This window comes from Phasianus colchicus, chromosome 13, assembly GCF_987193195.1.
Source record: "Phasianus colchicus chromosome 13, bPhaCol1.hap1.1, whole genome shotgun sequence".
In the NCBI taxonomy this organism is placed as follows: Eukaryota; Metazoa; Chordata; class Aves; order Galliformes; family Phasianidae; genus Phasianus; species Phasianus colchicus.
Genome location: NC_143448.1, coordinates 18,572,572 through 18,598,098, shown reverse-complemented (window position 1 = coordinate 18,598,098; position 25,527 = coordinate 18,572,572). Strand labels below are relative to the sequence as shown.

At 47.9% G+C, this 25,527-nt stretch overlaps 1 protein-coding gene across 4 annotated transcripts in view; it reads right to left on the bottom strand.

Annotated features, from left to right (window-relative positions):
* ZNF469 (zinc finger protein 469) overlaps positions 1-25,527 on the bottom strand; it is a 185,672-nt gene that overhangs the window by 115,641 nt on the left and 44,504 nt on the right. Inside the window, exon 1 of one of the 4 annotated variants that reach the window (XM_090149467.1) lies at positions 16,114-16,403. The exons of the other annotated variants lie outside the window; for them this stretch is intronic. The gene's annotated coding sequence lies outside the window, so the exon portion shown is untranslated. Of the gene's footprint in view, positions 1-16,113; positions 16,404-25,527 lie in introns of those variants that run through there. 4 annotated transcript variants of the gene reach the window in all.

Here is a 25,527-nt window from a genome sequence, read left to right as displayed (position 1 = left end):
GCTAATTCCAAACTCTGCAGACTTTGCTTTGCCCTCCAGCTCCTCACTTGCCTCAGGACTGTAGCATCACCTTGGCAATCGATGTGAATTTCTTCCATACTGAGAAGGAAACTGCCCGATGCAGGTCTTTGCACAAGAACTAGGACAACCACACGCTGCTATAAAACGTCCACATTTTATGTGCGTGCCCAGAAAGCCTATTTCAGGCATGATAGGTGCATAAAAGAAACTGCAGACTGTTAAAACGATGTCACTCCTGCATAAAACACTCATAAAGGTAATTGGCCTGTCCCTTCCATCATGTAAATCACTCCAGAAGTACTCCAAGAGTCCAGTGCTTGGCCAGAGCAACGCAGTACAAGAAATAAAATTAACTTGCAACGTGTCAAGGAAGTTTATGGACGAGATCCTACAGAAGTCACCATGATGGGAGGTTTCGGTGGGGCAAAAGGGAGCGAGATAAGGCAGGATAACCCACCCAACCTGCGCTTTTTGGGGATGTGACACTCAGACCCAAGGCTACAAGCAATGAAAGCTCATTCAATTTCTGCAAGAGCAGGGTTGGTTCTGGCCCAAGGCACAGCGAGTTACTGGAACGCGTCCACTGATGCAACTGGGCTTCGCACCAGGTGCTATGCAGATCTGGAAACATACTTAGATTCCTATTCTTAGGCATCCGTGTGCTTTCTGGCATCCTGCGAGGGGCCTACCTGCATTCTTTGGAGCTACAGTACTTCAGCAATCTAGTTCTAGACCCCCAAATTCCTAATGGAATTATCAGCACAAAGCCCTAATGGTGCTCTGCACATGTTCCCAAATCATTTCGTTGAACGCTGCGTTTTACACACGAGATTTATCTCCCCCAAAACAACCACAAGCAAAAAGGTGCTCGCTAACTGAACACTGCCCTTAGGTGGCTCAGCACTTTCAGATTTCAACACCGACTGCAAATTGCATGCGAATGACACCAAAATGTGCCTTTCCAGCAGCTTTTGTAAGGCGTTGTGCATTCTGCCAGGCAATCCACACTTCCATCCGTGGGCAGTCACACGGCAGGGACAGGTGAAGCAGTGCTGTTTATTACTATTTCCACGTCATAAATTAAATGCATGCAATGTTTTACGGCGTGTAAAACATTACCTGAACCACAAAAATCTCTACCTTGGGGGCCTTAAATACTAAATGCGTGCTTAGGTACAGCTGCTGGTGAGACAGAGAGGGGTAGAGGTGCTCTCATTAAGTTAAGGCAGAGCTGGAAAGCAAACTGAAGCGGGCAATTGTGCCTGGCCACGAAGGCAGATCTAGAGTAGATCAGCTTCACACTAAACATCGAATCATTAAGGTTGGAAAAGACCTCGAAGATCACCGAGTCCAACCACCCACCTACCACCAGTATTGCCCACTAAACCATACTCCTGAGTCTGGGTTAGTAACTCCCATCAGAAGAGAACATGGGCAGAAGGAGAGCCTTGCATTAGAGTCTCACCTCCTTTTTAAGAAACAGGATCTCTCAAAACATTGCCTTTGACCACCCAATGGAGAAACTGAGACATGGTCTGGATGCACAACTTGCTCGGTACTCAGCAGCCCCAAAAAGGCACAGGTGGCTGCAAGGGAACCGGAGTCACAGCCAGGTCCTCCAGCCACAAAGCACACAGACACAAGGTTAATAGAACAGGAGAGCAGCTGGAAGCAAAAATGCCTAGGTAAGGGAGATGTCTGAGGGCTCTGAGCTCTCCTGTGGATGTTTGTACATCCAAGGACAAAATCTCTGCCAGCTGAGTCTTATTTATTTGCAACTTGTCAAAACCATGCAGTCAGAAAGTACTGTTGTTTTGGCATCTTGAACCACGTTTCACCATCAAATTCCACAGGAAGATTAAGTTACTTCAAAAAACCTTGAGTGTTCTCATCTATTTCTTTTTGTTTTTCTTAAACAGAAGTTGTACTAAAATGAGAAGGACAGACAGCCTTTCAGAGCTTCCCCAGCTGCTCTCACTGAAGTGCATGTAACTCACCAAGCACCTCTCCTGGTCTTCTTCCCAAGGGGAAACCCTATGAAACAGCACCGCCTTCCTCAGGTGTGGTAAAGAAAGCTGTAAACCTTTACAAACCTCACTGTTAAAGTCAGGACGTTGCCACGTGGTGTGGATGGCTGTAGGATTAGGCAGTTTAATACTCGGTGTAAGATTTGCACGTTTTTAATACCTCTCCACCCAACACAAAATGAGAAATTTTCTCATTTTTGGTGAGAAATGGGCTTGAGAAGGAGCCTCTAAACTCAGCTTAAAAAATGAACCATGGAATCATTCAGGTTGGAAATCTGATCGTCGAGTCCAACCATCAACCCATCAACCCAGTGGCAGAGTGTTAATGCCAGCATAGGATGGAAGCATCCCTCCTGCCCCTCCTTCCCACCACGAAGCCCCACTGTGCACCCGAGCTCCAAATTGCTTTCCAGACCTCCTGCTGCCTCTTGCTTCTACAGCACTTCAAAGAGCAGTGGAGCACGTCCACACTCAGCAACGTCCTGATGGGAGAAGAGATCTGAGCTACTTCTGAAACCAAGCCACCCGATGGGCTCTTAGCATCCAGCCTAGCATCTGCATCCAGCACAGCCCACACCACACAACAAAGTACTGAGAGCTTGATGCCCATGCAGTGCAGGCATGCCCCATGCTCCCTTCCAGCTACATCTCTTAATTTTATGCATATTTATTAACATACGGTTGATAACATCATAGAAAACCCAACTGATAAGTTAGAGAGAGGTTTCAATGCCCAAGAATGAGCAAAGCAGAATCCACACCCTATCTGTGGCTTTTCAAGTTGACTTCAGTTAATTCCTACAGACGTTCCTGGGAACCCAGGGTCAGACATGCACCCAATGAAATCAACTGTGCCCAAGCCATCATGCAAAGCAGCAAAAAAAAGAAAAAGAAAATATCTCTTCCCTAGTCAACAGAGCTTCAAATCCAATTAAAAACTCCATCAGCCTGCAGATGTGACCTGAAGTGGCAAATCTGGCAACGCTCCTGTTCTCAGAACAAAGCACCACGAGCAGTGCTGTTGTTGGGAATTCTGCCACTGGGAAAAAAAAAAAAGGAAAGAAAAAAGAAAAACAAGAAAGAGAACAAACACTTAAATCTTTGTCATCTTCCTGTCTGTTAGAATTGAGATTCTGCTGTTTGCACAAGCTTCTGGCGCAGGCCCAGCTCTCTGCAGCATAAATACAGCCACAGAACATCAGCCTTTTCAGAAGCTGTTCCTTCCGAGTGTGTTAATGTGGCTTTTCAGGCAGTGTGAGATGGAGAAAGCCTACTGTCAAAGCATCCTATGTCAGTCTGCTTTACATAAAGCAGCACGAAGCAGCAGCCAAGCCGTCTCAATTTCTGACTCCGACTTCAGCATTCACCAGTCTCACTGGAAGCCCATCTCCTGACACTCTGACAACAGGGCTGTTGAAATTAGAGATGCTCGGGTCTTTCTAAGGAGGTTTGCAGACAGATTCCCAAAGCTCGCCTTGCAGCTGCCCCCGAGGTTTGCCTGGCCGTTCTCCCAAGCACTGCATGCATCTGGGCTATCACCAGCTTCATTAACATTTCCAAGGGAGATGGGTCTAAACCGGAGGATCGGATCCAAATAGCCTCAAAGTGGATGTGAAATCCAAACCAAATAACTCAAGTTCCACATTTGTCCATCTCCTCCTCTTACAGGAGGAAACTCCACCTACCAACACCTCCAAAACTGGAAGTGCTTTAACATCTAGGTCCATCTGCTGCAGACATCAGCATATCCAAGCCAAAGCGTTAGAGATTGAACTTTAGAAGGAAATTAGCCACGTAGCAAAGGATCTGGATGAGGACCAGGAGACCAGAGTCAGTTCCATACAGCTGTCCAGGGTTAATCTCCGTCAATTTGCAAACAGTGCATGCCCACATCAAGCCCAATTTGTGAGCAAAGACATCTTCACAAAGCAAACAATCCAAACTCAACAACCAGCAAGAGGGAAAACACACAGACCCACACTTCAGATGTGCTTGACGTGGGCCACGGAGCAAGCTGAGATTTGGAAGCCTGACAACTTTTTGTCATGTGGGCACATTCAATTTTGGATTTGGAGTCAACAACTTTGGCTGATCCATAAATCCCATCCAAAACTGAGAGCACAATAGGTTGACATCTGAGCAAGCTCTCTCTAATCAAAGCAGAAGATGCTCATCCAAGGCAAGCAGACTACGAAGGTTTGCCTGTCAGTGCTTTTTAAGGCTTCCCAATAAGCAAGCTTAGCAGTTTTGCAGCCGTTAAGCTTGCAACAAAAGGATTTTTCCCATTAATACTGCCAAATGTTTCAGCTTGCAGAACAGGAGTTGAACAGCAGCAGCCAGGTTACACCTGCAAACGTAACTGAGTAACAAGCACACATAATTCTCCTCCAGCAGCATCCACGTGTCTGCCCGAGGTCTGTTTGAGATGATTATCATAAAGGCATCACGCTGGCAATGTGTTATCAACCACCATCTATTCTAGACCCTCTTCAGTTTAATCATTATATAAACACTCACACATATATATATGATTTATTTTAGGTTTGAGCCAGACGCAGCAGAGCACAGAGCTGGAGCTCCACCTGGTCTGCTCAGTGATGCAACCCTGAAAAGCCAAATAAAGGGAAAGCAAAGCACGTTTGCAGCAGCGCAGACTCAGGTTAATAACACACCTTCCTCCTTCAGTTGTCTAGCCAAGACTCGTGGAAACATCACTAAACTCCTGCCCACTGCTATCCATCACAGCTACACCTACACGACGCTTCTGCAATCACTGGGGTTTGGAAGGATCCAGAAAGTTCCTCAAGCTGGAGATGTTGCACAAGGTGCTTCTCAGAGTGGTCAGGCATTGGCACAGGCTGCCCAGGGACTGATGGAGTCAATGCCCCTGGAGGTGCCCCAGGATCATGGAGATGTGGCACTCCAACCCAATGTCAAGTCATGAAACTCCCATAAATAACCCTACGAATCCAGTGAAAAAAAATCCTACAGTTTTAGTGAAAAAAAAAAAAAAAATCCATTAAAAAAAAAGTTCTCGGAGATATTGAGCTCTTCCATGTCTGTACGTGCAGCAGAGATCAAATTTATGTTCTCCTTGAAGCTATTAAAACAAGCAGCAAAACCAACAGAGGAATCCAGCATCCTCACAGCATCCTAAAAACCCAGAAATATTTATGATCGGGCACCAGGCCTCTTAATATCTGAAAGAAGTATTTCAGAGACTGACTGGAGAATGCTCTTTACAAGCTCTGCTTGCTTCCCGCTGGGAATTCAGTGTCTGAACCAGGAACAAATTTTAAAATTACATAATAATTCATAAAAGAAAAATATGGCACAAATACTGCGCTTGTACAGAAAAATCATAGTTTTAATTAAAAGAAAAACATATAGAGGTCTTATCAGGGCTTTTGGCAAGAAAGAGTCGATGCGTTCAGTATTACACAGCCACAAAATACCGCAATTTTTTTTTTTTAAACTTCAATTTATCTGCCCTGAAATGCATTTCATAAGCAGAGAGTTATTGGAAAGTCTGTACTCTGCATTTTGCTTAAAAGAATAAGATGGATAACCCTATTCACTAAGTATCTTTTAATTGCATCAATCCAAGCCCATCCCCACGAGGTCGCTATCCTGAGTTGCCCTATGGAGGTGAGTAGGGACCAGCTGTCCCTTCCATCACAGCAGGAATTCAGCCCATTCTGTGCACAGCTCAGCTTGCTCTCCCGCCTTTGGCATTTGCACGTTGTCACCTTCATCCAGTTTTGGTTTGCACCGATTGCAATTCCAGCTCATTTCTTTTGGAACCAAACTCAGCGACTCAAACGCAACGCAACGACTTCTGCCTGCTTTTGGAGGAGGTTATATGAGCTTTTCACTTCTTTGGCTTCCCGCATGGTTCCCACCCAAAAGTGGGAACTCATAGAACTGCCTGGGTTGAAAAGGACCACGATGATCATCGAGTTTCAACCTCCTGCTACGTGCAGGGTCACAAATGACTCGAGCTGCGTCAGAGCACCAACTTGGGATTGGTCAGCTCAATTCAGACCATTTTCTGGGGAAAATTCTGTGTACAGCTTGGGCAACGATGAAAGTGATCAGAGCTCTCTGAAGCACGCCCAAGAAGGACAAAGAAGCTGTGAAAGGTCTGGAGCACAAGTCTTACAGGGAGCAGCTGGGATGGTTTGGTCTGGACAAGAGGAGGCTCAGGGGAGACCTCATGGCTGTCTACAACTCCTGAAAGGAGGTTGTGGTGAGGTGAGGCTTGGCCTCTTGTCCCAAATAACGGTGACAGGATGAGAGGTGACAGCCTCACGTTGTGCCAGGGGAGGTCAGATTGGATATTAGGAGAAATTTCTTCCCCTAAAGAGCAGTGGTGCATCAGCATAGGCTGCACAGGGAGGTGGGGAGGGGCACTGTCCCTGCGGGTGTTCCAGAACTGTGGAGCCGTGGCACTGAGGGACAGTATGGTGGGATGGGTTGGGGATCATAGAGGTCTTTTCCAGCCTCAATGATTCTACGATCACACGGGAAGGCACATGCACTGCTGCCCCATCCCACTGCTTGCTTTCCCCATTTCTGCCCAGCAGACTTCCATCTTTGCTGACTCGTTACAACAATTCCCTGCAAAACCAGCACATTTTTGCTCTGCCAGCTCGCTCCAACTACCATCATCACCTCCTAGAAGGGTTGGAGGCAGTGCACGTTGCAATGCAGCGATCCCATTTACAAGAGCACTTCAAATCACAGAGACAGACCAGACCTCTGCATTACCATCTTGCTAACACATCCCAGCACTCCAACTGGTGACTAACAGCACATTCAAGCAAAGGTTATGTCACCCTGAAGTTATTTCACAACAGGGTTTCCATGCCCCATGTGCCCCTTGCAGCACAGCTCAGCGGGGATTTGCTGTCTGATCCCACGGAGCAGGACGGACTTACAGAAGCCTGAGGATGACTCACGTCACACAGATCAGTCTGGGCTTCTGGATTTTATTTTTATTTCAGCAAAATATTCAGCTTGCCCCGGAGCAAACCTATTAGTCACGCTCGCTTCTGGGAACAGTCAGAGTCCAAAAGGGATCAAGAGTTATATGTGGTTTCCCTCTTTGATTTGATTATTATTCATCAGTGGTCAAATTCTTTCCTCTGCAGAATCCCTATCTATCATGCATCCCTCGGATGGAATATAGGTCACCTAATTTCACCCTTGAAGAAACAAACATTTGCTGAGAAAAATCCCTTTCAGATTTCTGAGAAACTTCTTTGGAGCAGCAGGAATGGTTGCTCCTTCGCCCCAGAGCCCAACTCGGCCTCATTTTAATTCAGAAATACTCCACTGAAAGCACGTGGTGCCCATCCTTTGAGGGGAGATCTATCCAGGGAGCAAAGAAACTATTCAAGACAGGCGAGTCCTATTAGCATAGAGGCAAAATAAGACCCAGATGCTGGTGAAGGGCTTTAAGCAGGACCCTTGGGCCACTCTGCACGTGCACATTACTTGTTGCATTTATTGCAGCAAGATTCAGCAAAAAGAATATTTCTCTTAATAATAACATTTAAGTAAAAAAGAAAATTGCTCTTAATATCCGATCTGCCTGCTGTAATAGAGGGATATAAGCTGTAGCAAAATGGATCTCAGAGGAAGCACGTGTGCAGGGAGGGATGCTCTGCATGTGTGTCCAAAGGGAGAGCGGTGAGGTGTGCTTATTAATGATGAAAGCAATGAGAAGATCAGCCCCACTTCCAGCCACGGGTGCTGGCAGGGATCCTCCCTCAAATGCACTCATCCCTCAGGCTACGACCATCCCCACATAGGCAATTTCATTTCATTTCCCCCCCTTCCATCACCACCAGTAATTCCCATTTAAGCACCTCCCAGCACAACCTGAGAAGGGATGCTTTCTATGGTGGGAGCATCACAACTTACAACACACCACCATTAAAAGCACCGCGATTTCGTACAAATTACTTTCCCTGGGACGGCAGGAATGTGAGAAGTTTTCACAGTTTTAGTTGGACCGCGAGTACCTTAGCATTAGAAATGTAAATAGGAACTTAATCTGAGCCAGATTCTTTCCCAAAGAGAGAGAATCCCCGAGACTTCTTCCAACCCATCCAGATTTTATCTCGCTGCTAACGCGGCGAACTTCTGAGCTACCAGCAGCAGCGAGACAAGAAATCTCCGTGGGAAAACAGCAGCTTGCTTCAGACCTCCTCACCCAGCATCCCTGCCCTTCAGACCCAGCATTGGTTAGCAACACGCATAGCATTTATCTCTGTGCAATTAAGCCAAGTCACATCTTTGTGGATTCTGAGAACTTCTCTGCACCCTGCATGCAGTAGGCATGGGAAGGGTGGGTCGACGGGTGGACCTACAAGAAAGACCACAGTATCTGCAGTTTGCAAGCAGTGTCAGAGCCCAAGTGGCTTGCAGAAAGGCAAAGAGAAGTCCTGCAAGCTGATTGCTTGAGCTCTGCTTCCCACCCATTCACACAGCCATGCTGGGCTGCAATCACACAGGCTACAAAGTTGAACTAAGAGTATTCCAACGGGGGTACAAGTTTGATTAAGTTTGATCTACTATTATGTTTAAAGCCAGGAGAAATGAAATAATGTCTTGGTAGACAAACTTCAGTGCTTGCCCTTCGGGCCCATTATCACAGAACCATTAAGGTCAGAAATGACCACTGAGATCACGCTGTACAACCATGACAGCAATATTGATGATGGACAACGTGTTTACTTGTGGACCTCGGGAATGAGAGTAAAGAAATCAAGGATTCAGAGTCACTTTGTTTATATCAAAGCCAAAACTATCTCTCAGTTGCATAGGGGAGTTTCCCTTTTCCACCAACCCACTAAAGCACGATCTATAGGAACAGCCCTGGAAGAAAATGGGCACTGAGCAGCAGCGACTGCACCCTGAGTGCCCAAATCTGTGCTTCACATTGAAAGCTGTGGCCGTAAAGCATCCAAACTTCAAAAGCAGGAGCGTCCTCAAGCTCTGTATTCCAGTCTGTTCTGCTCATGGGCATTATGCACAAACATTTGCAGGTTCATTGCGGGGGTTTATACGCACAAAGGGTCGCACAAATAATTGAGAGCTTCATGCTACATAAACTGGTGCATGAAAATAAATGAAAGCACATCCAGAACCCCACAGATTCCATCTTCAAAACCCAAGTTGGCAATTACTGCTCTGTTTGTGAGATGCGATGCAGGGGAAGATTCTTGTTTTACAGCCTCGGACAAAGGAGGAGGATTAGGGAGAAGAGCACTGTAATGAATTCCGAGAGGAAGAGCCATGCATAATTTCGTGCCTTGATCTGTTTTAAAGCACTTCCAGAAGACGGCCTTTTTGTTTTCCAGACTGAGCAATAGTTATAAATAGTTATAAAATCAGAGTACACTTTGGTACAGCAGCAAATAAATGCATATTTCTAAAGAAAAAATAATAAAAAAAAACACACAGCAAAGTGAAGCTTAATGTTTTTCCCCCCTTTGTAGAACTTCAGCTAGCTCTGCAGAGCGTGCACACGTTTGCATTTCACGGCAAAGGGTGAGGAGCACAAAGACCCTTTGATTGCACAGCTCCCCCAAACACCAACACCCCCACAACCACCCGGCAGCGCTCCAGCTGCAAACACAGAAAACCCATTAAGACCAAACAAACAAACAAAACCCCAAAACACACACAAAACCCAGCCAGAAAACTGCCACAACCATCCCAACTCCCCCTCACCGCCTGCTCCCTGCAGGAACGAGCTGCAGATGCTGCGGGCTGATAGGAATAACGCCAGGTCCAGCCGAGCTCTCCCTCCCATCCTTTTGGGAGCAGGAGGTGGGATGGGGAGCATGGACAAACCCTGAGGTGTGTGGGGCTCATTCTGACCTCACCGTGCTCCCGAGCCCAAGCTTCCCACTGCTATGTGGGTGGCAGAGCTTGGTGGTCCGCAGCGAAGCCGTGGAAGACCCTCGCCTTGGAGATCAGCACCCTTTGCAGCTCCACGCTTTGTGCATTTTGCCATGGGATTCCCCCGATTCTCCTTGCTCAGCTTTGCTTTCAGCTGCACCCAGCCCTCATTCTCCTTTGCAGCATCCCTGTTCCTGCTCCCCACATGTTTGCTGGGTGAGGACCACGCGCAGTTCGGCTGACGCAAGCGCTGTGGATCCGGAGCCAGCAGCAGCCCCTGGGACCACTTCTGCTGCCCACTCAGCCACCGGCAGGACAGGACCTCCAGCCGTGGCAGCAGGAAGATGTGTCATCACTGCAGGGTCCCCGGTGGCACCGACACCCCTCCCACTGCCCCACTTTCACCCCAAGCAAACCCACTCCGATGCATAGCAGAGACCATCCTGAACCTGAGCACTGTTGTTACACGTCTCATCCCCTAAACACTCCTCAACTGCTAAGCGCTTTCCTGGCTTACAAAGGCAGCCTGGAACATTCCCAAGGGCTGCAAAGGAAAAGTGTGGCATGGCAGATGCAGCCAACATCCCCTTGCAGCACTGGAAGGCTGTGCCAGGTGGTATGAGCAGCAGACAGGGCACAGCTTGCTACGTTGAGCACAGAGCATGCAAGATGCTCAATGCCGGTCTCGAGTTGTGCCAACCATGATCAGCACCACCACGAGGACACTGTGTTACAAAATACACATCTTGGTTGGGGACTTCGGATACCTTTAGAGCACACCACCACCTGTCCTTCCCATCCCTCAAACCCAACCAAAAGCATTACCCATGAAGGAACAACCCCAACCTCCACCCGATGCTCTGCTCCCATCTGACAACAGCCCTCATCTCACCGCAGCCCTGCATGGTTTGCAGCAGCTCTGGTGAACACACAAGATGAATGGGCTCAGCGATTACTCCCACCGAACCTATAAAAGGAAAGGTTGGAGATTTTTTTTTTTTTTCTTTCTCCCCTCTCTAAATTGCTCCATACATCAGTAACCACAAAGCAAACAATTGCCATCTGCAGAGACAGTGTTCTCCTTGCAGGAAGGAGAGGGGGTGTGCAGAGTGCTCTCGGGAGAGGGCTCAGCTGCTGAAGAGGATGTTCTGGTGAAAAGCAATTAAAGAAAAGTGCTTTTTTTTCTCTCTCTCTCTTTTTGTTGTGCTTTGGGTTTCGCACATATCGGTATTTGTTCCTGGGAGCTTGCTAGAGGGTAACAATGGAAACCCAAATAGCCAAGATCCACCACCTGCACTGGGTTGGATGGGAAGGGTGAAGGACGAGCCCAGGGCTGAGCACTGAGCCTGCAGCTCTGCTCCCCACCTGCTGGATTTTCCCTCCTGAAGCAACTTCCCCTTCCACACTTCTGCACACAGGCACCGAGATAAGGAGAGCCTGTACACCAAAGAGCAGAAAGGTCATGTTTTCCCCCTAATTCACTGCCACGCAATCAATCAGCGCTGCTCAGCTATTAACACCTGTTGTCAGCCCAGAAGACACCAACAAACACCTCATTTTCACAAGAGCACAGATTTGGATGCTCATCATCCCCATTCTCCCTTTCCCCGATCAGCTCCAGGAAGGTTTTGTGCTCCCTCCACAATTAAGAGCAGGATATTGGACATTTCAGCACGACATTCAGGCACACCACATCCCAAAAAGTTGGTTGCCCTTTGGGTGAATTAAAGCTTGAAAGCTTTACTAAAAAGGTTTAGCAAAACTTTAACAAAGATACAGCAAATTTCTGCTGAAAGACTTGCAGGATTTCAGTTATCTGAACAAGTGCCTACTGCAGCACAAATGCATTAAGGACATTAAAATCACAGTGAATTTAATCCAAATCATATGTGTAATAGCACTGACTTAGCTGTGCAACTGTGCTATTTGGTGCTCAGCCTAGTTTTGCTCAAAGTGAAGTTCAGCCATTTCTATTTTGCTTGTTGTTTTTCACTACAGGTACAAAGAGAAGCAATCGGCAGAGCGAGTTTCACTTCCAATATAAGTAAACCAAACCTGAGCGTGAAAAGGAGAATCCTTTTTCTTCCCAGTTCTTCTCCTTCCACACTGAACAACCTACCTCTATAATTCACCTCCTTCTGAACAGGCTGCTCTGCCCAACTGAACCTGAATTCACTCTTCTCACCCTGCACAAGGTGTGTTTCTATCACCCAAAGCCACGTGCTTACTTAGACACAGCTCGTAGGATGAGCAGACAGCAAAAATCACCCATACCCTGAAAGCCTTCTATGGCTGCTGCTCGACTGAAGGCTGAACAACCTCAAAACCCTTTTTTTTTTTTTTTTTTTTGAGGTTAGAAAACCCATTTGCTTTTGGGCTTGTCAACTTCTACCCCTCTCTGGGAATCCATGGAATTACACCCATGGACCCGACCACAGGAGGCTCAGCCACGTGGTGCCTTACAAGAAGTCATGAGGGAAGACAGAGCCCAGCCTGTGCAAGGAATTAAGCAAGGAGGAGGAGAGCACGGCCCAATTGACCACCAATGCACTCTTTTTACCTTCAAACAACGGTTCGTGTGTCCTCTGGGCAAAAACCACCGTGACCACAAGCCTGCTAAATGTGAATGGTTGTATGGAGAGGTCCTGTTACAAGCCATGGAGGTCTGTCATGGGGTTACAGATGGTTTATAGCCTCACTGTTCTTCAGGCAGTTGACTTCAGGGTAGAAAAGAGACCTCTGGAAAGCGTGCAAAAAAAAAAAATTCATATGTACCTTATAGCTATAAATATCATTGACCCAAACTGTGAGGTCCTTCTGCTGGCAAGCGGTCAAGGCACTCAGTGGAGAGAAACTGGATCTCCCACCCATGATGGAATCCAGTCTTGGTGGGGAACTTTCTGAACGAGAGAAAACATGAGCCTGCTTCCAGAGCCACTCGGCTCAGACTTGAGTTATGAGCTCTTTGGTGATGCGAGAATAAAAGATGCTAAAATAAAACAAGAAGACAAACGTAGGTGGTAGCATCGAGGTCAGAGACAAGAGGAAAGGAAAACCAAAGAAGCAAAGGCAAAAGGCAAGGGGAGAAGTTTTCCTCACCCACGTATCAGACTCAGCAATACTGCTGGGGGAGATCATGGGCATCCTTTGTACAAGCGAACCCAAAGCTTGTGAACAGAAGAGTCCCATTGAAAAGCTGAGTTTATTCTTGTAAAACATCAATATTAATGAAATCAGGGAAACTTCACAACAGCTACGCTTTTCTTTGTATAACTAATGGGAGCTCGCCGTACAGTCAAAATTTGGTATTCTGAAAATATCACAGTCAACATTGCCCCTTTTTGGTAACATTTTTAACTGGCATCACTCGACAAAACTTTCCTACCAATCCCAGATAGAGCCCTTTCTTCTTGGCATATAGGAACTTTTCAAGAAGAACTTTGTTTTCCAGCTGTTTACAGTCATCCTCCATTCACAAACCAAGACCTCAGCAGGGCTGGCTCATAGGAACCAAGGATTCACCTACAGCCTTCCTCACAAAGACTGTTTTTATGCTCGGCGGATGCATTTGGGTTTATTAAAAGCGATAAATGCGATCTAGAGGAGGTTCTGTTTCCAACCAAAGGCACAGAGGAGAAAACATGCAACCTGGGAAGGATGCAGCTGAATGGAGAGGAAAGAAAGCTGAGGAACAAGTGACAGCGCCATAACACGTTTATCACTTCCCAGCCCATCCTCACTAGTTTTGCCCATTCTGAAAGAGGGTAAGGATTCTGGGCAAGCAGGAATAAAAATTAAATTACATTAAAAAAAATAAGGAGAGGTTTCCTTCTGTTCAGCTCGATTGAATTTCCGCAGTGGGAAGGCAGGTTGGGGTGATGTCATCCCACCTCCTGCTTTCCATCAGTTGGACACATGGAGTGCGTATCACCACTTAGAGGGGAAAACCCAGAGCAGCAGAGGGGCTGGGGAAAGGAAACAGGCTGATTTCTTATTCCAATGCAAAGCATTACATATGTGAGCTTCTTGCATTCAGGTACCACTTTGCTGCCCCCGTGATGTAGTGATAAATTATCAAATCAGTATTTTTCAGGCAGGAATAAGAGCTCCAAGCCAAATCAAAACCGGAATTAATCCTTTAGGCTTCCTGATGGACCATCGCATGGAATTGGTCTTTCAGAGCTGCTGGATCTATGCTGGAGCGTGCCCTGGATCCAACAGCTCACTGCCTTAAGGACACAGGCTCCTTCCATCTCTCCACCCTTTCCTGATTAGGGCTGGTCTGCCTGGTTTGAGAGGATGGAAGAGGAGGCAGAAGGCTTTGAAGACATCTAGTGTGTAGCATGTGTTAACAGCATGTGGTTTCCTGGAACCAGCACTGCACCTCTACCAGAAATACCCTCAAATTAATTTGAGGAAACAAGTGCTGGAGCATTAGAATTAAACATCAGCATGAGCCCTGGGCCCAAGGCTGTGCCTCTTAGCAAGCTGACTCCCCATAGGAAGAATTTGCTTTTCTCCCAGGCTCTGGAAGTGGTACCTGGAGATCATGGCCTCTCCAGATCCACCCCACATCAGTGCAGATATTGGGGTTAAAGGAATGAGCTGCAGGGCCTTTGGGGCAGGGCACTGAGCCTGGCACCCATCTCAGCCACACTTGGCTGCTGAGTGCAGGGCCACCCCAAAGAACAGCAGGGATGCTGGCACGTGTGACATCTGCAGCACGGTCATTTTGGGGATATCTGTGGAGGAAAATGCCACTTGAGCATCTGTCCCCATTCCCCTGTGGTGCTGCAGACACTGCCCCACAGCCAGAGCTCTGCGTTCCTGCACTGCTGAGCACATCTGGGAGCGCAGCTACCGGGAACAAAGCAACAGCTGGAGCAGGAAATTAAGAGCTGAACGAGATCAAACTGCCACTCTGGAGCTTCGCCAGCCTCGGGAAGCTTCAGAGCATAATTAGAAGTGCAAAAGGTTTTGTTTGCTACAACTCAGAGACAAAACACGTCTAACTTTATCTGAAAGGATTGCTGCAAACCCAAAGCAGAGCCTCCGCTTCCCAAGCAAACACAGAGGAGACCAAGAAAACAGAACCAGAGACAGTTCATCCCAGCATTAGCTTCTCACAATTAAATCCGCGCGTGTTCGTGCAGAGCGGCTCACTGAAATTTAAGCAAATAGCAGCAAACCTCAAAGAACAGGAGAAATCTCAGTGCATCCCCAAAGTATGCAGCAGTGGAGTGTTGCAAAGATGCCAACTGGCAGGAAACAAGGAGGGAACACAGTATTCCTAAGAAACCTCCTCATTTTTCCCATTGATGATCCGAGCCAATCTAAAGGAGCTCAAACCTTTCCCCTAAATCAGGGTAAGAGGGAAAGAAAACACTGTAATTTCAAAACGAGCAGACCACACAGTAAAAGAGAAATTAAAATAGTAACTGAGAAAGCAAGCCTATATTTCCTCCATCTTTCCTTGTTGCACTGTTTGCTCAGGATTCCCCTGTGTGGGAAGCACCAATTCCAGCTCTGCCCATGGCCCACTCCAGTTGGGATGGCCCAACACAATGTGGTCAGCCTTTGGGCAAAGCACCCAAGCTTTGGGACAAAGGGATGTGCCAATGTGTGGCAGAAAGGACAGAGGAGCCACTGTTAGAGCACAAGTCCACAAAGCACAGAACGATGAAGGCTGGAAAAGACATCACCCAGTCCAACTATGGACCCATCCCCATCGTACCCACGTGAAGCCAGTTTTCAGCAAACCAAGTACAATTGTTTGGCTGCTGTTTGCCCAGGGGAAAAGCATGAGTATGGAAGGATTGGCTGGAGCTGCTGGACCAGAGAGATGAACACAGCTCCCAGCACAGCGCAGGCTCCCAGACTGACCTGGAGAAGGCAGCAGGGAGAAGTGCCGTGCCCTTGCTTGAAATCACACAGCTCACCTGCAGGATGCAGCAAGGTGCTGCAGAGAGAAAGAACAGGTAAATATCCTCCAAAAAGCCACCAAGGATCAGCAAACCAACGGCAGCTCGTACAGACAGCTTCCTCAGACACAATAGGTGGAGCCAACTGCAGCCAGAGAATCGCTTCTGCAAAACCCATTCCAGAAGCAGCTATTGCTCAAACCCACAACCCAGCAGCTCCAAACACTTACATAGAAGCAGCAGCTGCTCTGCTCAGGGAAGGAGCTGGAAAACAGCCTCAGGTCCAGACCGGATCGCTTTGCTGCAGCTCGAAGAGCCCCAGCAGCTCCCCCAGGGGACCTCACACAGTGGTGGTGGTGTCACCTCCAGCCATGTGCTGCCATCCCCCCAGCTGGGTCCTGCTAGCAGATCCTCCCCAGCTGCAGTACTGATGCTGCTGAGTGCCCAAACCCCTCTCAGAGGGACTCAGAGCTCCCTGCTGTGCTCAGGGAGCTGCAATCCACCAGGGACACAGATGCCTCCAAGCCCTGCTGCATCTGCCTGCGCCCTATTTAAACGCCAGCCCTGGTACCACAGGCAATTTCTCCTCCTGAATTCCTTGCATATTTCCTCTCGGTCAAAAAATTAGCCAAATCATTTCAGGGAAAAAAAAAAAAAGCAGCAAACCACAGTGTACTAACCAGGGGGGGTGTTTACACTGTGCCTTGCAGCCCATATGCCAAGCTCTGCTGCCATCAGAGCTGTCAGAGGCAGTCCCAGCACAGCTTGTTTGTTTGCTCTGGTGCTGTTAGCGCTGATTTCAGAGCAGAGGAATAAAAGCAAAAAAAATAAAAAAAAAAGAAAACAAAAATAATTAGTTTGCACACAGAAGTGTTACAGTGTATGAAATACGAGTGGGCGCTGGCGTGCTTTCCTGAATCACAGCCCTCGTTTCTGTCACCCCTTGCATGCATTTTACCTATGGCAAGCTGGGATCCGGGCACACATGTGCTTTGACAGCAGCTCACACAGCACCAAGCTGCTCCTGCTGCTCCTCTCAGGAGGCACACAAGGATGCTCACCCCCCTAAAGGGAGCCCTCAATCTAGCAAAACCCCTTTTGCCACTCCATTGTTCTGTGAGAAATAAGCTGATGCCAAAGCTCTGGTCACAGTGCACATTGGAGCATCTGGGCTGAGCGCCACGGGAACCCCCCCAACCCCATGGGGGCAAAGCTCTGAGCTCACATCGCTGCTGTAAGAGGGAAGCCAAAGGAGGCCATCGCAGCAAGGACAATGAAGCTTCAGCAGCTGCCTTAGGGCAGCTCCACTAACACCTGCAGCACCCTGCAGGATGCACGAGCCATGAGATACATCCCAGAGCTCAATTCCAGCAGCTCAGCAAGCCCTATCCCACTCCCCCTCCCAGCAACACTTGCTCTGACCCACAGCTCCCCAAGCAGCCCCATCTGTTTGCTTGGCTGTCTCAATCTGCGGCACTGCCAAAAGAATGAGAACCTGGTGCACCTCTGGCAGAGACAGCACAACACCCCCCTTGTCCAAGCTGGCACCAGCCCTATACAACCCAACCACAGGCACAGCTCTTCCAGCAAGGAGCTCCAACCCTTTGGCAGAGTCCTGCACTGTCTGCACAGGAGGGTTCTGCCTGTCTGCAGCATCCTTCTCGTCACTGGAGGCATCAAAGGCAGTGTGATGTGGTTTGCTGGGGTGGGGGGAAAGCTCAAAGGATCCTTTCTGCAGGAATACTGGCCCCTTGTAGACAAATGGTTTTTAATCCACGGATCACCTTTGCTGCTTAGTTTACGCTGGTGGCTTTGCTTGACCTCTGCATACATAATTGGCCTGAAAGTTCCCCCAAGCCACTTATTTACACCTACAAACCACCACTTTCTGTTTTACTTAAAACACCAGAGCACAGCCAGCGATGCTTTATTTTGATATTCCCCAGGACCAAACTGTTTGTTGGGTTCAGGGAATACTTGGGACTGGAAAAACTGACACCAGACAGAAACAGGATGCACCAGGATCTGTCCTCCCTACAGCTGCACCACAGCCATGAGAAAAGGGAAAGACCTGGAGATCGGGGGAACACAGTGCTGGCTGCCCTGGGCTGTGCTGTGCTTTCTCAGTGGCTTTGCGTTCTCCTCCTCTGTCCTTTCTTCCTTTCTCCTCTTGTTCTCTGTTACCTCATTTGCACTTCTCTCTGCTTCTTGTTCTGAGTTGGTCCCACACTCAGCATGACAGATCCCAGCCACAGCCCCGGGCGCTTCCGTGATTGCCACGAATCTCTCTTTTAATCACCCAGATACACCCAGAGAGCCTCCGTGGGGAGCTAAGCACTCCATCTCCTACACCACTTCCCCCTCTGCTATCTAACCAGTACCGTACTGAGCAGAGCTCCCTGAAAGCACCTTGCCCAGATGCAGAGTTAAAGACAGAATTTGCAAAAAGAAAACTTTCAGCATCCACACGGACAGCCCTTTTTGGCTGAAAACCTTTGAGCTTATTCTTAGCCTCAAAGGAATTCAGATTTGTGGGAAATCTGGAGGGGCTGGACAAGCCTACACCCAAACCAGACCATCTCCCCAGACTCACATTGCTGTCCCATCGCTTCCCTTCCTGCCCAAACCCTGGGCACGTAACCAGGGATTTCCCACTGCTGGACTCCATCTCATTCTCTTCATCCCTGCAACTCTGTGGGCTACAACTGGATGAAGTTCACTCTTTTCTGATCGAATTACAAAGCTCTCTCCCTTTTACATTTCTTCATGCTATTCCTGTCACATTCAGCCAGCACAAGCAGCAGCACTGACCGTGGCTGTACTCCGGTTTCTGCACCCACCTGCAGAGACAGGAGTGAGCACAAGGATTAATCCAACACTTAATCCATCTCAACACCTGGGGTCTTCCCTGGGGGGAGCATTTACTGCCTAATACCCACCTGCATGCCCCATCCCTGGGCTGCTTTTCCAAATGGGAGCTGCCAGCTGAGAGCCTATCCCTGCCATCTCCCACCGGTTGGTTCACAATGCACACCCAACAGATGCACAGAAATCTCTGTTTTATCTTATGCACAAAGCTGTCAAAGCGTGCACAGCTTATTGAATAAGCTCGTGCACTTTGCTGTGAAAAATTAGCCCTTGGAAATCCCTGGCTGTGTCATGCTGGACACAGAGCCCTTTCTCTGACATGAAATATTCTGCTAGCCGGTGCGCCGCGCTCCCGCGGACAGGATGTGGTCGGCATATCTTCCCCTCTCTTCCTCATCTGAGGAGCTGGCTGTGTGCTCTGGCTTTCATTGCAACACCTTCGTTACCCCGACGGCCTTTCCCAGACGCTTCCTTATGTCACAGCTCAGCCCACGGGATGTTAACACGATGGAACGGTTCGGAAAGGTCAGCGCCACTCAGGGATGCTCTGGGATGTCTGGATTCCTTCAGGATTCCCCTCGCTCCAACGAGGTTGGAATGAGGGAAGGGGGGCAGCAAGGCTCCAGGTGCAGCCCACCCCCAACCCCCACCCACCTCCCCTATGGGCGTCTGTTCAAACCCCGCACACACCATAGGGGCAAGCAGGTGGTCATGAGACGTGGGGCTGCTGTCAGGAATTTTCTCCACCGTGGTTTGAGGTTATGTATTTCATTATTTTCTTCAATCTCCCTTTTCTTTTCTTGAAAATAATCGGTTTTGCACAAGATTCTTGCGGCGAAAAGCTTCCAGTAAGTTCCAGTGTGGAATCTAGGCAGAGGGACAGATTATCTGCCTGCAGTAGGACACCTCACTTAGAGCAGCCTAATAACATAAAAATGATATATTTTAAGTCCTGCTCCCTCAATAATACCTTTTAATGTACTCAACTTATTTTAACATTATAAATAAAAGTGCTGGCACACAGTGAGGTTTCTTTTGGAAGGGGGAACAATGTGCTCTCCAGCTCCATAGCTTCTCCGAGGTCCGGCTGCCAACCTCAGCACTGGAAATCCAACTTACTTTAATAAGCAAAATATTCCATTTTCCATGTATTGTTGCTCTTCAGAATGGATCCAGTTCCTCAGAGTGACGATGAAAGGCTGCAGATTTCTTCAGAGCAAGAGGTGAACCTCATCTAAACCACATTACAGCCTATTGCTACGGGGCTCCGACCATCTCTTGGGCAGCCTTCTCCTGGAGGAGCAGCTCCTGTCTGCCGTGATGGTCTCATCTCCATCAGCAGCTGTTGAAGGTTTGGTCACTCCTTCCACATTGGTCTGTGCACCACAAAAGCCAAAAGATAATTCCGAGCCTAAATCATCCTGTTGCTTGGAGTCCCAAAACACTGGAAAACTGGAAACGCCAAGCCCAAAACTTGGTACCTTGAGCTCATCTTTTAATGTGGGAAGTTGAAAACAGCCCTGAAAAGATACTATCAGTGGTGTTTTCCAGAGCTTCGTGAGCAAAACTTTCTCTACTTTTTGTTTTTAATAATTCCAGTGAAAATTGGAAGCTCTGGGGGAATTTTTCCACAAGTACTAACACATTGCCTACATCCCCTTGGATGCAGGTCTGTTACTGCAGGGATGGCTCATGCGGTGCTGACAGTGCTAAGCACCTCGTTCTCCAGGAAAGAAGAGCTGGGAGCCTTTTGCTGGAGGGAAGGGGAATTAAAAAAAAAAAAAAGAAAGAAAGAAAGAAGGAAACTTGGCAACTTTGAACTGATTGGGGGGAACGAGGCCGTATCGCTAGCACCCGTACTCACAGATGGCCGAGAATACAAATACCTACTCATAACATGGCTCCAGATGTACCAGAAACTCACTATTGCCTTCAGGCATTCTGGAGGCAGGTTGGCTCCCCGGATAAATCGCTTTGTTGCTTCCAATGACTTCATCGCAAAGAAGGGTGGCCACTGGGCTTGGGGGGTTGCTGGCAGCCGCGCCGAGCTGCTCTCCAATATTCCCTGGCTCAATCATCTCCCCAAGCCCCATTATCTCCAGTCGTGCACAGAGCTCATCTCACTGCTCCACGGAGATTCCCCAGGCACCGGCTTCCATACGATAGGTTTTTCTTTTGCCAAAAAAACACTGAACAACATTGACCTCCACATTCTGGCATCACCGCTTCTCATGGAACACGCGTCTACTTTCACATCCAACTAGGATAACTGAGGCTGTTTTTGTTGTAATTCTGATACAGCTGCATGACTGAAGAGTCATAGATGGAGCTGTTATGGAGTAATTGACCTGGTCTGCTGCTCCCCAGAACGATGATCGCAAGCAGACCAGCTGAAGGGTGGGTGTGGAACTGGCGCTGCTAAACCAAGGGGTCCCCACCCCATCAACTTCTCCTTCCCCCATGGGCTCTGCATTAATAAAAAAGGGCGTGCCGATATTACACCAACAAACCAGAGCGGGATTCCAGTTGCATAAAGCGGGTGAGCGAGTGCTTGGGGCCTGGGAATGGCAACGGAAAGATACCCTGGGATAATGCCCTCCAAGCATCTGCACAGCAACGCCAGTTCAAACCAGGCAGTACAGGTGTGTCCATTTGCACCATACCTTACTCTAATACTCATGGCCTTGCTTGCTCCGATTGGGCTTCATTACCCAAAGGTCCTACAGAGCTCAGACTCCAAGAAACGCGCTCAGTACCCATCACGGAGGGAGCTGAGTTCATGATTAGCATTCCTTGGTGGGACCATAATACAAAAGCTACTCGTGATTTGTAGCGTCCACCCCTGGAGCTGAAAGCAGAGACTGCTGGAACAGTCTCAGTGCAGCCGTCTGAACGGGTGCAGCTGCAAACCCCTCTAAACTTCCCAGCCGCGCCGGTGACAGCCAGTTGCTCTGCTGAAGTTGGATTGGAGCAGAGGTCCAGCGCTTTTTGAAGAAGGTAAGGTCTGTCTCAAAACATTTGTATTTTGAGACGTGGCTTCATTCCAGGTCAGGAAAAAACAAGCTGAGAATTTTGAGCTTTTTGCAAAGAGGCAACAAAGTCATGGGGGAAGAAATCCTTCACCTCGAGTCAACCGAAACGTCCCATCGCGCTTTACGCACTACACGTGTGCTCACACCTAGAAGAGTCGGGCAGAAACTTTTAAGATGAAACAAACGCAGCACACTACGAGAAAAAAGTTATGACGTTTTCTTTGCAAAGTACATCTCAGAACGAGAAGTCTCCCCTCGTTTTTAAGACCTCCTTCCCTCGCAGACAGACAACAGCAGATCCAACTTCCCAAATCACATGGAGGCTGAGTTACTGCTCTATCTCAGCCAGCCCTCCATGCTAACAAATACATCCTGATCCTATCAATCCTTGCAAGGCTTCTGGAATGGCTTTTGTTTACAGAGGCGAGACCTACAGCAGGACACTCAAAATATCTCACACTCCGCTATGCTGCAGTGCCTTCTTGACTGGCACGTTCAAAGACACTTGGAAAAGATACGACAAGGATCAGAGCTCACAAATGTCCTCCTGTCAGGGAGAACACGCATGCAAAGCCAGCAGTGATAAAAGGAAGGCGGGATGGTGAAAAGATGACAGTCTCATGAAAGGCATTGGCATCACCCAGCAACAGGAAAGCCTCACTGTGGGAACTTTATCCTGTTTCTTCAGCTTTTGAATTTAACACTTCACTGAAGCCTCTGTGCAGAAACACCGCGCTCTACAAAAACGAGGGAAGGGGAATAGCAGTGGCTCTATTTCACCAACGGCAGTTTTACAACAATTTTCTCTCCGTGCCCTTTCTTACAATTGTGCCACACTTATCATCCAAGGACGTGAATGCAACAACACAAAACTTATTTTCCTCCTTTGCAGAACCACAACTGAGAGGGCGATGCTATTACTGACTTCCAAGGGCACAGATCTACACTCTCTGTTCTTCTTTCCCTCCATCATCTTGCCCTCAATTTCAATTCCAGATCAGGCTCACCAAGCAAAACCAAGCATCAAGACCATAAAACCCAACTCCATTTCTTAAGTCAGCGATATGGCAATAGTGCAACTTGGCTTCGGGCAAAAATAAAACCTCTGAGGAAAAAATCACAGAGTGTTAAATTAATGGAGACTTGAGACAGATGAACATCTATACACAAGTCAGACTAGATGACCTTCGTGGTCTTTTCCAACCTTAACAGTTCCACAACCCTAAGCTGTGCTGCTGTTTTTTTCCCCTCACGGAGCACTGCAGGTCTTGAGAAGCTCAAATGTTAGCTCAGAAAGGCAAGGTAGAACTTCCTCATTTAGCACATCCTTGGAAATAATAACAGCAAATAGCAGTTACAGGCAGTGCTAGTGAGCAGATGGTCTGTAGCAGGCTGCTGCCTTCCCACTAGGGCAGGAAAGTGCCCATGGTTGGGGCAGGACAGGACAGCACAGCCCTGGCTCCACGTCAGTTTTAACCAAATGAGTTTCTAGGCTGGCAGAAAGAAGGTGAGAACAAACCTGCCTAAATCCAATGGCAGTAACAGAGGGAAGCAGGGCAGGCATCACAATTGGAGAATCATAATTCAAGGGCTTACTTCACGCGGCGTGGAAAAAAGAAAATCCTAGCAATGATCTCGGAGCCCAAAATGTGATGAATTTATGAACCATCCACGTCACAGCAGGTTGGAAGCTCAGACTTCAGGAACGATCAGCACCAGGGAAAATTCAACCCTCCCCGGAATGTGCCCCAGCTTGGAGATCAGCATCACCAGGGACCTCTTCCTTGGCTTAGCAGAAGAGTACGATAAGGAAAGATTTGCTCACGTGCATACTTTTGAGAGGTCTCAGTGTGTTCAAACTTGGCTATACTTCGGCGCTTAAATACACTCCAGACCTGGATGGCTCAAAGGGACAGCATTGTTTGAAATCTCCAGACCTCCAGGAAACAAATGGAAAACTTTTCTACTTAGCATACAACAGAGGTCAAGAGCAGAGCACGTGAGCGCTGAGATGTACATTTAGGAAAACAGACTCGTGCATCTACGTTGGAGGGGTCGTGGCCCGTTTAATCACTGGAGGACCATCTCCTCCACCCCAGCACATAGCAGGGAGGGAAAATGGGGGGACTGCTGTGCTACACATGTGGTCCAGGAAAACCAAAGTCATACAGCCGCCCTTTCCAATGCAAGATGATGGATGTGAAGCGATGCATGAAGCCAGCACAGGCTACATCCCTCCTTGCAGCGAAGGGGAAAAGGGAGAAGTGGACTGACTCAGATTTGCAGTCTGCTCTGCCATCTGCTCCTGGAACAGCAGACTTGTATAGCAGCCATTACGCAGGGCTTGTGGAAAAGCTACAGTCTGATGCCAATCCTCGTTGGTTGGAGTTCTGGGACTATATTTAGTCCTTTTGGAGAGTAAAGGGGTGTTATTGGTTGTTACTAGTACAAAAACATGTGATACAGTCAGTAACGGCATTTGATTCCACTGGACCACAGCATCATGTGATGCCTTCTATCATCCACACTCCACATTTCTGACCTCCCAAGCAATTTTTAGCATTATTTTTTTTCTCATTCCTTGCATGATACATAAAACACCAACCAAAGAGAGATTTGCTGCGTACTGAAATTTAGATCCACGGTGCCCCATGCAGATCAGAGCAAAACAGCTTGGGGTCGGGTAATACAATCCACTACACGATGGGGTTTAACCCATAAATCTATGGTTTCACTGGCACAGCTGCTATGTTGTAACATCAGACTAGACATCAATAAGGAAAGAGTTTGCTGGCACTGCGGAAGCCTATCATGTGGCTCAGCTAATTAAAAACTGACCTCGTCCACAATCATTAAAATGTTGTAATCACATGCCTGCAAGAGATTAGATGGAGAAACAGACCTCCCCGTGCTCCCATGGACCGGCAGATGAATGAGTCTAGCTAAAGGGCCTGATGCTCAACCTTTTTTTCTGAGCACACAAACTCCACGTTTGTCAGAGATGAGGACCCAGAGGTTGGCTGCTTGCTGCTTCCTCTCCAAGCTTTCGCCAAGCACGGAGGAGTCGCATCAACTTCTTCCTATTTCACCAAACGCTTTCTACTTGAGCTGGGTTGCAACCAGGGTGCCAGGGCTAATATATCTTAAGCAGTGCTGGAGAGGTGATTTAGGTGGGGGTGATACCATCGGCTATCAGGGGACAGATTCCAGCCCTGGCACTCAATCCTTGACAGGTACATGAAGACAGAGAAATTGATTTTCAATTCTCTTGAAACTTTGTACTCCCTCTTACGTTAATCTCTGGAGTAGGCACACTCAGCAGAATGGGAAAAGTTAATTAAGGGCAGATGAAAGATGATGGAAGCAGAAGAATGGATAAGAGGGGACAGATAAGAGACAGCATGTTCCTTGGAGGATGGCAAGAAGGTGCATCGAGAGCTCACATATGGGATTTTGCAATCTGGGTGCTTGATCCTGGTTTACAGACTCCTCAAAGGTAAAAATTGCTTTTCCTGAAGCTGCTAGAAGTGCCTCAGCATTACTGCCATGCCTCTTGGCTTCACCTACACACTGAGCATCTGTCCCTGTTCAGAAAGGGAAGAGGCCAGAAATTCCTCAAAAATGGGGGAAAGCGAAGGAAAACAAAGCAACAAGAAATCACACTCAAACACGATGATAACAGCCTGTTTACCTATGGCTAATAACTAGAAACACAGAGCTTCGTAAATCCCTCAGTTCTTCACA